The 11,393-nt window shown below is 32.9% G+C and overlaps 1 long non-coding RNA gene across 1 annotated transcript; it reads right to left on the bottom strand.

Annotated features, from left to right (window-relative positions):
- Positions 1-4,991: 4,991 nt before the first annotated feature.
- LOC132726873 (uncharacterized) lies at positions 4,992-10,820 on the bottom strand. The gene is made up of 2 exons (XR_009625268.1): positions 9,765-10,820; positions 4,992-7,473 (listed from the first exon to the last, which is right to left on the bottom strand). It is a non-coding gene; the product is annotated as an uncharacterized LOC132726873 (long non-coding RNA).
- Positions 10,821-11,393: the final 573 nt, after the last annotated feature.

Raw genomic sequence — 11,393 nt, forward strand, 5'->3', positions numbered from 1 at the left:
CGTCACGTCAGGTTACAACGTAAGTCAACGGGAAAAATATTATTTTGACCATATTACTGAATTTATGAAAAAAGAAGAAAAGCATGCCTAGAGATATTGACGTTAGGGTTTACATGACATTAATTTAAATGATTTTACTATTATATTAAATAAACAAGAGGGCCATGATGGCCCTGAAGTCGCTCACCTGTATATAGGCCCCCGGAGCGGGCCAGTTTAAACCTCAGGGCTTTTATTTGATCAAACTTGGTAGACACCCATTAGAAGATGTTTAACATCTAATGTCTAGCTCGTTGGGTTTTTTAAAAGAAGTTTTTTTCAAGTTTTTTCTTTACACATATAGTTAAAAACAATGACACACCTGGGGCAGGGCCAGTTTTGTCCCAATGGCTTTTATTTGAACAATCCTTGTAGACACTTACTAGCAAATGTTTCATGCTTAATATCTAAACTCTAGCTATTTGGGTTTTTTTCAAAGAAGATTTTTAAGTTTTTGCTATACACTGTATGATATAAGGAAAATCAATGTCCCCCGGGGCGGGGCCAATTTTGACACAGGGCTTTTATTTGAATAAACTTTGTAGACACTCACTAGAAGATGCTTCATGCTTAATATCTAAACTCTAGCTATTTGAGTTTTTACAAAGAAGATTTTTTAGGTTTTTGTTATACACATATAAGGAAAATGAATGACCCCCGGGGCGGGCCAATTTTGACCCCAGAGCCTTTATTTGAACAAACTTGGTAGACACACTCGAGAAGATGTTTCAAGCTTAGTATCTAAACCTTAGCTATTTGTTTTTTTTTTTCAAAAGAGATATTTTTAAGTTTTTGCTATACACATATAAGGAAAATCAATGACCCCCGGGGCGGGGCCAAATTTGACCTCAGGGCTTTTATTTAAACAAACTTGGTAGACATCCATTAGAACATGTTTCATGCTAAATATCTTAGCTCTAGCTCTTTGGGTTCTTTAAAAGAAGTTTTTTAAGTTATTTCTATATGCATATAGGGAAAATCAATGACCCCCTGGAGCGGGGCCAATTTTGACCCCAGGGCTTTTATTTGAACAAACTTGGTAGACATTCATTAGAAGATGTTTTATGCTAAATATCTTAGCTCTAGCTCTTATGGTTCTTTAGAAGAAGATTTTTAAAGTTTTTACTAGATGCATATAGGGAAAATCAATGACCGGGGCGGGGCCAATTTTGACCCCAGGGCTGTTATTTGAACAAACTTGGTAGACACTCACTAGAAGATGTTTCATGCCAATTATCTAAGCTCTAGCTTTTTGTTTTTTTTAGAAGATATTTAAAGTTTTTTCTTTGGTTGCCATGGCAACCAGAGTTCTGCATGGAATTAAATGCTTTGAACAATTTTCAAAGGTGACCACCAACGGAACATTCCTGTGAAGTTAAGATGAAATTGGCTTGGTGGTTTATGAGGAGATGTCATTTAAAGTAAAAGTTTACGGACGACGGACGACTGACGACGGACGGACGCCGAACGATAAGCGATCACAAAAGCTCACCGTGTCACTTTGTGACAGGTTAGCTAAAAATGGAATATTCAAATTTGATGGGACAGACTATAGTTGTGACTTTGTCCCAACTAAAAACCGGTGTTAATCTGCCAAAAAGGTCTGGTTAGGGACTACTTTTATATGCGGCTGTTATGAGTTCTTACTCGATTATATAGTTTACAAAGCCTTTAAAGCATCGATAAAAACATTTTTAGTACAGTCATGTCCGGTCATCTTGCGCGGCCGATGACCTTGCGCACTCGGCACCGGAAGTATATTTCCTTTTGTTTGGTTGTTTGTTTATGCTTTTTCTAGAAATTTTCAGCCAAAACTTGTGACTTGGACTTAAACAAGGTAAGAAACTTTAAAAAAAATCTGTCAAACATGTTTGTTTACATTATTCCGTCATCCTTATTATTTATTCATAAACACGCCCACTGACCTATTTTCCCATGATATTCCTGTCTATTCATCCAGTTTCAAAATTTTACGTCCAGCAAGAATGAAAATCAATATCACACATTTAAAAATAGTATTGCACTGATAAAACGTTGTAAATTTCCTTTTTTCCCTTTTGCAAATAAAGGTGCATTGGGTTGTTTTCTCCTGCCTGTCAAAATGGAAAGCCCCTCCCGCGCTTTTCAATTCTTTTTCTACTCAAGCGTAAAAGGTAAGAGCATTAAATTTGTTAACTGGGAGTGTTGTACTGTGTGTAGTCAATGGGTGCATCTGAAATTATGTACAGAAATTGAGACATTGACTGGTAGTGATGATTCCAGGTGTCCAAGGTGTAGTAGTGAACAGTAAAATAACAAACCCTTGATGTAAATAAGTTTGTGTTAAGTTTTGTTTGAAGAGTTTGAACAGTTTAAATTAACTGTTCATTCCTTGGACTCACAAAATTTATATTGATAGTACTACTTGGACACTATACTTTCAAAACGAGCTACCGTGACGTAATTCATAACACATGCGCAAGATCACCGGACAATTGAATGTTGGGATTAAACATGGTGGTAAGTGTTTACATTGTTGCACTTATGCAGTTCATTGAGTTATTTCCAAAAAATATTGGTGTCATTATATGTCTTTAAGATTTTTGTAAATAGGAAAATAATTGTGATTTTTTTGTATTTATTTGAATCATAGTAAAATAGCCGATAAGTGCTTAGGTGCGCCAGATTACCGGACAGCATCGTAATTATTTTTTTACATACAATACTAAAATAATATCTCACATACACTAACGCCACAGATTTGATCCATATCAGTTAATAAATATTTTGACATACGGCGCCAATTCGTAAGCAGTGTAATGACGTCATCCTATGTAAACAACACATTCATAAACGGGCTAGAATAACGTTATTTCAAACAAGAACATTATGAATTAAACACTGATGTTAACACAATTCAATCTAGTATGCGACGTAAGTTTTTATTTTTGAAAACTTGATAAAATAACTTTTTTTTCTTATTATTTTTTTTGTTAAATAATTTCTATATCTTAACAACAATAGGGTGCAAAATCGAACAGCGTTATGCAAAAATTGGCACCGGAAGTAATCTTCGCTTGAAAAAAATTAAAGTAGATCACTTATTTTATCTTGTTAGAATCGAAATTACCAGCTTGATTGAGTTTTGATGCGTAGTTAATTTTTTTCACATCAAAACGATGAGAAAGTAAGATTTAGCCATGCAATAGAGAAAAACAGAATTCAAAACAGCAAGCGTGTTGCAAGTTTGATTGGAAGAAGGTGTTTAGTGTATTTAGGTGCTAGGGGGCGTGAGAGATGTTGCACGTATTCATTATCCCTTATGTACAGACTCAATCAAACCGAGTCTGCAATTCTCTTGTAATTTGATGTGATTAATGCTTCCGATGGATCATTTCTTTTCCAGATTTTTATACTTCACAACAGCAGGTCTCAAGTGCTGTGTGGCAGCTGTAAAAAGTTCGGGCAACTTTTTATCCCTAATGTACAGACACAATCAAACCGAGTACGGGGCGTACTTCACTTCAGTATTGTTATATTTTTCTGGTCCTTCGGGATCATTGTCATTTGATGCCAGCACTATTAAGTGTTGAAAATTGAGGTACCGCTCAAGCCGGTGCAAGGGGTCGTGAGGGATGTTGCACGTATTCATTATCCCTCTTGTACAGACTCAATCAAACCGAGTCTGTAATTCTCTTGTAATTTTGTTGTGATAAATGCTTCCGAGTTATCACTTCGTTTCCAGATTTTTCTACCATCTACGTCAAATAACCCCTATCCACACCCTTTAATCAAAATGGTATTCAGCTTTTCTTGATGTTGATGTTCTCGTGAAGCACAATTCACAGTAGTATAATCAAATTAAGAATGTATATTCTGATTTAAATGTCCATCAACCGAATTCCCTTTCTGTTTGAATGAACTTTATAAAGCAAAGGCGTCACATTGTATTTTCATTCAGAAGCTCTTTTATTTTCACCTTTTATTGCAAATTTACAACAGAAAAATTATGTTTTCTATTGTCTTTTTACGACTATTATTTCTATTTTTATTTTATTAGCACAACGTTACTGTCAGTACGTTTGACAATCTAAACCCTGTTTTTTCATTTATGACTTAAAAGAAATAGAATTTCACAAATCACAATGATAATTAAAGTGTATAAAGCTATGTTTAGATCTGCTGCAAAAGTTGCTGTTTGAATAAAAAAGAAAAACTTCCAAAAATGCTTGTATGAAATGCTTATATGAAATAAATATGTTAGTAAATATATTTAAAAGCAAATAACGTATTATGAAATCACTGCTATTACATAGTTTGTTCTGCAATATTTTATTCTGTTTTATTCAGGAGTATCCAATTACAGGGACATTCTGTGTTAAAAACTCTTTCAAGAATCGACCAAAAGATTGTGAAACAAGAGGGCCATGATGGCCCTGAGGTCGCTCACCTGTATATAGCCCCCCCACCCCCGGGCCAATTTTTTACCCAAGGGCTTTTATTTGTTTATTTGAACAGACTTGGTAAACACCCATAAGAAGATGTTTCATGCTAAACATCTAAGTTCTAGCTCATTGGGTTTTTTAAAAGAAGATTTTTAAAGTTTTTACCATACACATATAGTTAAAAACAATGACACCCCTGGGGCAGGGCCAGTTTTGACCCCCGGGCTTTTATTTGAACAAACTTTGTAGATATTTACTTAAAGATGTTTCATGCTTAATTATCTAAACTCTAGCTATTTGGGTTTTTTCAAAGAAGATTTTTAAGTTTTTGCTATACACATGTAAGGAAAATCAATGACCCCCCGGGCGGGGCCAGTTTTGACCCCAGGGCTTTTATTTGAACATACTTGGTAGACACCCATTAGAACATGTTTCATGCTAAATATCTTAGCTCTAGCTCTTTGAGTTCTTTAAATGAAGATTTTTTAAGTTTTCACTATATGTATATAGGGAAAATCAATGACCCCCTGGGGCGGGGCCAATTTTGACCCCAGGGCTTTTATTTGAACAAACTTGGTAGACACTCATTAGAAGATGTTTCATGCTAAATATCTTAGCTCTAGCTCTTTGGGTTCTTTAAAAGAAGATTTTTAAGTTTTTACTATATGCATATAGGGAAAATCTATGACCCCCTAGGGCGGGGTCAATTTTGACCCCAGGGCTTTTATTTGAACAAACTTGGTAGACACTCACTAGAAGATGTTTCATGCCAAATATCTAAGCTCTAGCTCTTATGGTTCTTTAAAAGAAGATTTTTTAAGTTTTTAGTATATGGATATAGGGAAAATCAATGACCCCCCGGGGTGGGGCCAATTTTGACCACAGGGCTTTTATTTGAACAAACTTGGTAGACACTCACTAGAAGATGTTTCATGCTTAATATCTTAGCTCTAGCTCTTTGGGTTCTTTAAAAGAAGATTTTTTAAGTTTCTACTATATGCATATAGGGAAAATCAATGACCCCCTGGGGTGGGGCCAATTTTGACCCCAGGGCTTTTATTTGAACAAACTTGGTAGACATTCACTAGAAGATGTTTCATGCTAAATATCTAAGCTCTAGCTCTTACGGTTTTTTAAAAGAAGATTTTTAAGTTTTTTCTATATGCATATAGGGAAAATCAATGACCCCCCGGGGCGGGGCCAATTTTGACCTCAGGGCTTTTATTTGAACACACTTGGTAGACACTCACTAGAAGATGTTTCATGCCAAATATCTTAGCTCTAGCTCTTTGGGTTCTTTAAAAGAAGATTTTTTAAGTTTTTACTATATGCATATAGGTAAAATCAATGACCCCCTGGGGCGGGGCCAATTTTGACCCCAGGGCTTTTATTTGAACAAACTTGGTAGACATTCACTAGAAGATGTTTCATGCCAAATATCTAAGCTCTAGCTCTTAAGGTTGTTTAAAAGAAGATATTTAAATATTTTTCTTTTGGTTGCCATGGCAACGAGAGTTCTGCATGGAATTAAATTCTTTGAACAATTTTTAAAGGTGACCACCAAAGGAACATTCCTGTGAAGTTTGGATGAAATTGGCTCAGTGGTTTATGAGGAGATGTCATTTAAAGCAAAAGTTTACGGACGACGGACGGACGGACGCCGGACGAAAAGCGACCACAAAAGCTCACCCTGTCACTTTGTGACAGGTGAGCTAAAAAATGTATATAAATTATTATTTAAATTTTGATAAATGTTATAAAAATATTTCATGAAATATAGCTTTATACCCTTTAAGGGGTAAACTGAATATGGTGAAAATATGGTTTGAATAATAACTAATGACTTTTAAAATAAGTGAAAACTCAAAGTATGTTTGTATTTTTTTGTAAAGATAACCATTTAATCTATGAAAGTTCATTTCAACCATGGGCTTTTTTGTATAAAAACAATGACAACAATCCAGAGATAATGAAATGACATGCCCTTTCAAAATAAAGCTATCTTGTTGCCGACCTACATTTCCTTTTTTAGCAAATGACTGACAGATTTGCTAAAGTTATTACTGAATTTGCTATGTAATAATATATAATCTAGCATCGCCTTTCACATGGACCCCTACAGATCATTGACAACAGTGCAAACGACTTTTATCTAAAGGCTCGATTTGATTTCATTAAGATTGAAAACTGATAAAGTGGTACAATGTATTTAGTTGCCAAGTTTACTGTTTCTCATGGCCAGTCACAATCCAATATGTATGTGCATTTTCATCCATTTGTTTTGGGTGTTTTTTTTGTGCATTACTCTTAACTTAAAGACCCCCTATTTTACAGCGGCAAAAAATGAATATGTAAAAGTAGAGCAGATAATGTTTTTAAGCTTTGCATGGTAAAATGGATTTTATTGAAGAAAAAAATGATAAAAACAACGAAGTTCACTATCCTACTTGTTAACCTTTCTAATTAAAGTGCTCTTTTAAAAACTTTTCTTTGGGAATTAACTAAAAACTGCCAAAATTTGCTAAAATTCTATGAGAAAGATTATATTATATCGTCGATTAAGTGAAATGATTTAAAATTTAATCGATTTATGTCCATGTCTCTTTCTTGGATAGATCTGTATTAAACGTTGCATGACGACTGAAAGTGAAGTAACAATAAAAAATGAAAGAAAGAAAAGTATCGGCATGTTGCACGGTGAAAATTTCTGCAAATATAATGCATTAAAAAGGTCCCGATGGTTTAACTTAATGCACAGTTTTTACCCCAGTACAATAAAAATAAATATATCAACATATCGACATATTGCCTGAATAAAATTGATATAAAAACAAACAGAACAATAACGCGGGGCTAACTTGCACTCGGCTCGATTTAGCGGAGGTGGTAGTATTTGTCGTTGTAGTATAATCAGCTGTAGTAGTTGGGGTACAGGTTTGGCAACATTTCGAAAAATCATTGGTGCAATGACTCTGAGTACAGTCAGTATATTCATCACCCCAAGGACAACCTGAAATAAACAGTAGTCAACAAAACATAATAGCTTGATTTACCTATAATATCTTTTTAAACTCTATAGCAATTTTCAATAACATTAGTTTACATTTCACTTGTAAAGTTTATTTATAACTTGTATTAGGATGGCATTAGGATGTGATAAATAGAGGATATTTGCTGAGTGTAAGTTCAATACTGAATTTATCGAACGAGTTGAATAAATACGAGTTGAATCCGAGCATATATTTTGATGTGACGATTGTAAGATCTGCTTACATGTATTTGCGTTTAGATTATGTATTGTAATCTTTTTTTCTTCTTTTTTTTTGTGAACAAGGAGCTTTGCTCAAGTCCGAAAAATATAGATAAAATTAACATTTTGTTCTGTAACGTTTATTTATATTGAATGATTATACGAGAATATTTACATTACCTTAAATGAGAGGACACAAATAAGGATATATTTATTTCATGCTTTCCAGTGTTTTATTGTAATATATCATATGATTATATTCTGATAAACCACTAGTGAAATTTATAAAATATAATTTTCACTGTAGCCGGACTATACTAGTATCTGAATGCGGATGAAAAGAAAATCATAACTAAAGGGAATAACAGGCAGAAATAAATGCCGTCATACGTAAATTTTGCTTCTTTAGGAAAAGAAAGTCGATGTCACCATACACCATGTTAAAAATGTAACAACATTAGAGAAATGTAACAGAACTATATTTCAAAATTGATGATGTGACGTCATGATGTGATGACGTTACAAAGGAGAAAGTGCGACGTTACGCGGCAAAATCAGTAAAAAATACTAAAAATCACTTAAAAAGCATGAAATAAAAAGAAAATTTATTTGTTTTACTTATAATATTGAAATATATTTCATTCGTGGAGACCAGCCAATATATTTTCACTCGTGGCTACGCCACTCGTGAAAATATTGCATCTGGTGTTCACTCAGTGAAATTATATTTCAATCTTACATGCAAAACAAACAACTATCCTCTATGTAATTATTTCTAATGGTTAACATGTGCAAATATTTTGACGTGACGTCATTTTCATTACATAATCATAGAGTTATGACGCGCAATAAAACGTTAGCGTTTTACTAATATAGGCCTGTCAAAGAAAACTGATTCTTTTTCACTCCGAACGATCTTTATTTTTGGTATATGATAAATAGAATATTAAATTCGTGTAAGTTCATTACTTAATCTATTGAACTCATTGAATAAAATAATGTTAATAAAATAACATAATGCTTGCCAGAGGCTATTTTAATATATAGAGGATATTCAAGTTTTTTTTTCTATAGAAACAGGAGTGTTATGAAAATAAAAATTTCCTCAGTTCCGGTAGCCAAGAGTGAAATATGATAATTATTTCCGTGAACATGAGAATTCCATATGTCACTCGAGGCTGCGCCAACCGTGAAATATACCTTTTGGTTCTTATTCGGTGACATATATTCAGATCTAACATTGAACTAAACAAAGGTTCTTTTTATTATATGCAAAGAAACGTTTAAAAAGACATTTTAACCTAATGGTAAATGGAAAGTGTGCCAAATAATAATACAACGTGACGTCATTTACGACATCACGTCAGTAAATTTGTTTTCCTCCCACAAGATGAAAATAAATCCTTTATTTATAGGAAAAACTTGAATTATCTGTTTATAATATACATTTTGCTCTTGTGACATTACAATTTGAAAGACTTTCCCTTGAATTTTGTAATCTGACAGAATTTAGAAAAAAAAACGTGTTTTAGCAAGACACCAGTGAAAAAAACGGAACATTTCTTCACAGTGAAACATTTTTTTTTCACAGTGAAAGTATGGAAAATGAAAGACACATTTTATTTCATCAATATTTCTCAATATTCTCAAGTATATAATAAAATTTTATACAACTCGTTCAATAAATTCAGTATTAAACTTACACTTATTCAATTTGATGTTTACAATACGAAGAATGCTGTCACAACACGTCACCTTAGTGAAGCAGGAGGTTAACTTTCTTTTAACATCAATTGGAGTTAATCAGTTTCAGCACTAATGTGATGAAACGTTGTGTCAAGTGTTTGAAACTGTTTTTAGAGATTGTGTTATCCTCATTTTTAGAAAGTTTCAAACACTACTGTTGATTGAGGAACTTTGCAATAACTTTTATAAAGACAAGTATCCTATTAATTACAGACATCTTAACATAGCTTAAAACAGTACGTTATAGAAACATTTAGAAAGGTTAAACGTAAATGCAAAATTGGGAAGAAGTAAATTTGTTTTACCTGGAATATCTAATCGTATATCTTGGCATGTTTTACAGCAAGTTTCAAGGTTATTTTGACACAGTTGTAATGTCATTCCTACACAATATGACTGTTTATCTCCATAGTCACAATCTAAAAAGAAATAGAGGATATTAAATTAGACTTAGTGTAGTTTAATACTAAATAAATTGAACGAGTTGAATAAAATCATGTTATGCGAGCCTCTGGCGAGCAAAATATTGTTTTATTCAACGAGTTCAATAAATTTAGTATTGAATCTACACGAATGTAATATTCACATATATAAAATAAGATCAGTAAATTGTTAAAATGAGTATTTTTTTTAATTACTCGCCTATAGTGCAACGCTAAAATTTGCGCGCCTTTAATAACGCTATGTTTCTATATAGCGCAAATGACGTCACGTTAAAGTGTTATTACACTAAGTGTAATATCGTTTTTATTAAATAGAGGATATTTGTTTAGTTCAGTGTAAGATCGGAATATATTTCACGGAGTGAGCACCAAAAGGTATATTTCACGAGTGGCTCACGAGGTGAAATATATTTCGATCTTACATAAAACTAAACAAATTGTTTTTTTATTTTATGCAAAGAAACGTTTAAAAAAACATTTTTACCCTGGACTAAATGAATAGGGCGCCAAATGATAATGCAACGAGACATCGTTTATACGACGGCACTCATTAAGTTGGTTTCCAGTACTGTGAATGCTTGTATTTCACTGAAACATTGTAACGGGCTCAAATATTCAAAACAGTGAAATTATCAAATTGGTAATTTCACTGTTTAAAACAGTGAAATTATCAGTTTTTTATTTCACTGATATATTTCTATAAACCACCGAAAAGCATGTAATAAATGGCTTTATCACACACCCGTGCCGGTTTTGCGACTCCGTAAATATGGTATTGCACGGCCGTGCATATATTTTGACGTGACGTCATTAGCGTTATACAAACATAGTGTAAAGACGCGCTAAATGTTAGCGTTATACTATAGGCGCATCAATGAAATATGACTCTTATTTCACCTTAAACGGTCTTTATTTTTTGTATGTATTGTTTGTTTTGTATGTGTTTGTATGAAAATAAATATTTCATGATTGGCGATACCTACGAGTGAAATATAATAATTTTCATACCACAAGATGAAAATAAATCCTTTTTTTTATAGAAAAAACTTGAATTTTCTGTTGAATATATACAGTTTTCTTTTCTTAACATTACAATTGATAGATTTTCCCTTGAATTTTTTTATTGGCTGAATTTAGAAGAAAGAAGTTCGGCAAGAAACCAGTGAAAATACGGAAAATATATTTCACTGCAGTGAAAAATAAAAATTTTACAGAGAAAATACGGAAAATGAAAATACTCATTTTATTTTAACAATATTGCTCAATATTTCATTTATAAGTATATAATAAATAGAGGATATTGAATGAGTGTAAGTTCAATACTGAATTTATTGCACGAGTTGAATAAAATTATATTATTTTATTCAACGAGTGCAATAAATTTAGTAATGAACTTACACGAATTTAATATTCTATTTACACATACCCAAAATAAAGACTGTTTAAAGTGAAATAAGAGTCATTTTTCATTGACGCGCCAATAGTATAACT

The sequence above is a fragment of the Ruditapes philippinarum genome, unplaced genomic scaffold, assembly GCF_026571515.1.
Source record: "Ruditapes philippinarum isolate M1 unplaced genomic scaffold, ASM2657151v2 ctg14971_1_1_1_1, whole genome shotgun sequence".
In the NCBI taxonomy this organism is placed as follows: domain Eukaryota; kingdom Metazoa; phylum Mollusca; class Bivalvia; order Venerida; family Veneridae; genus Ruditapes; species Ruditapes philippinarum.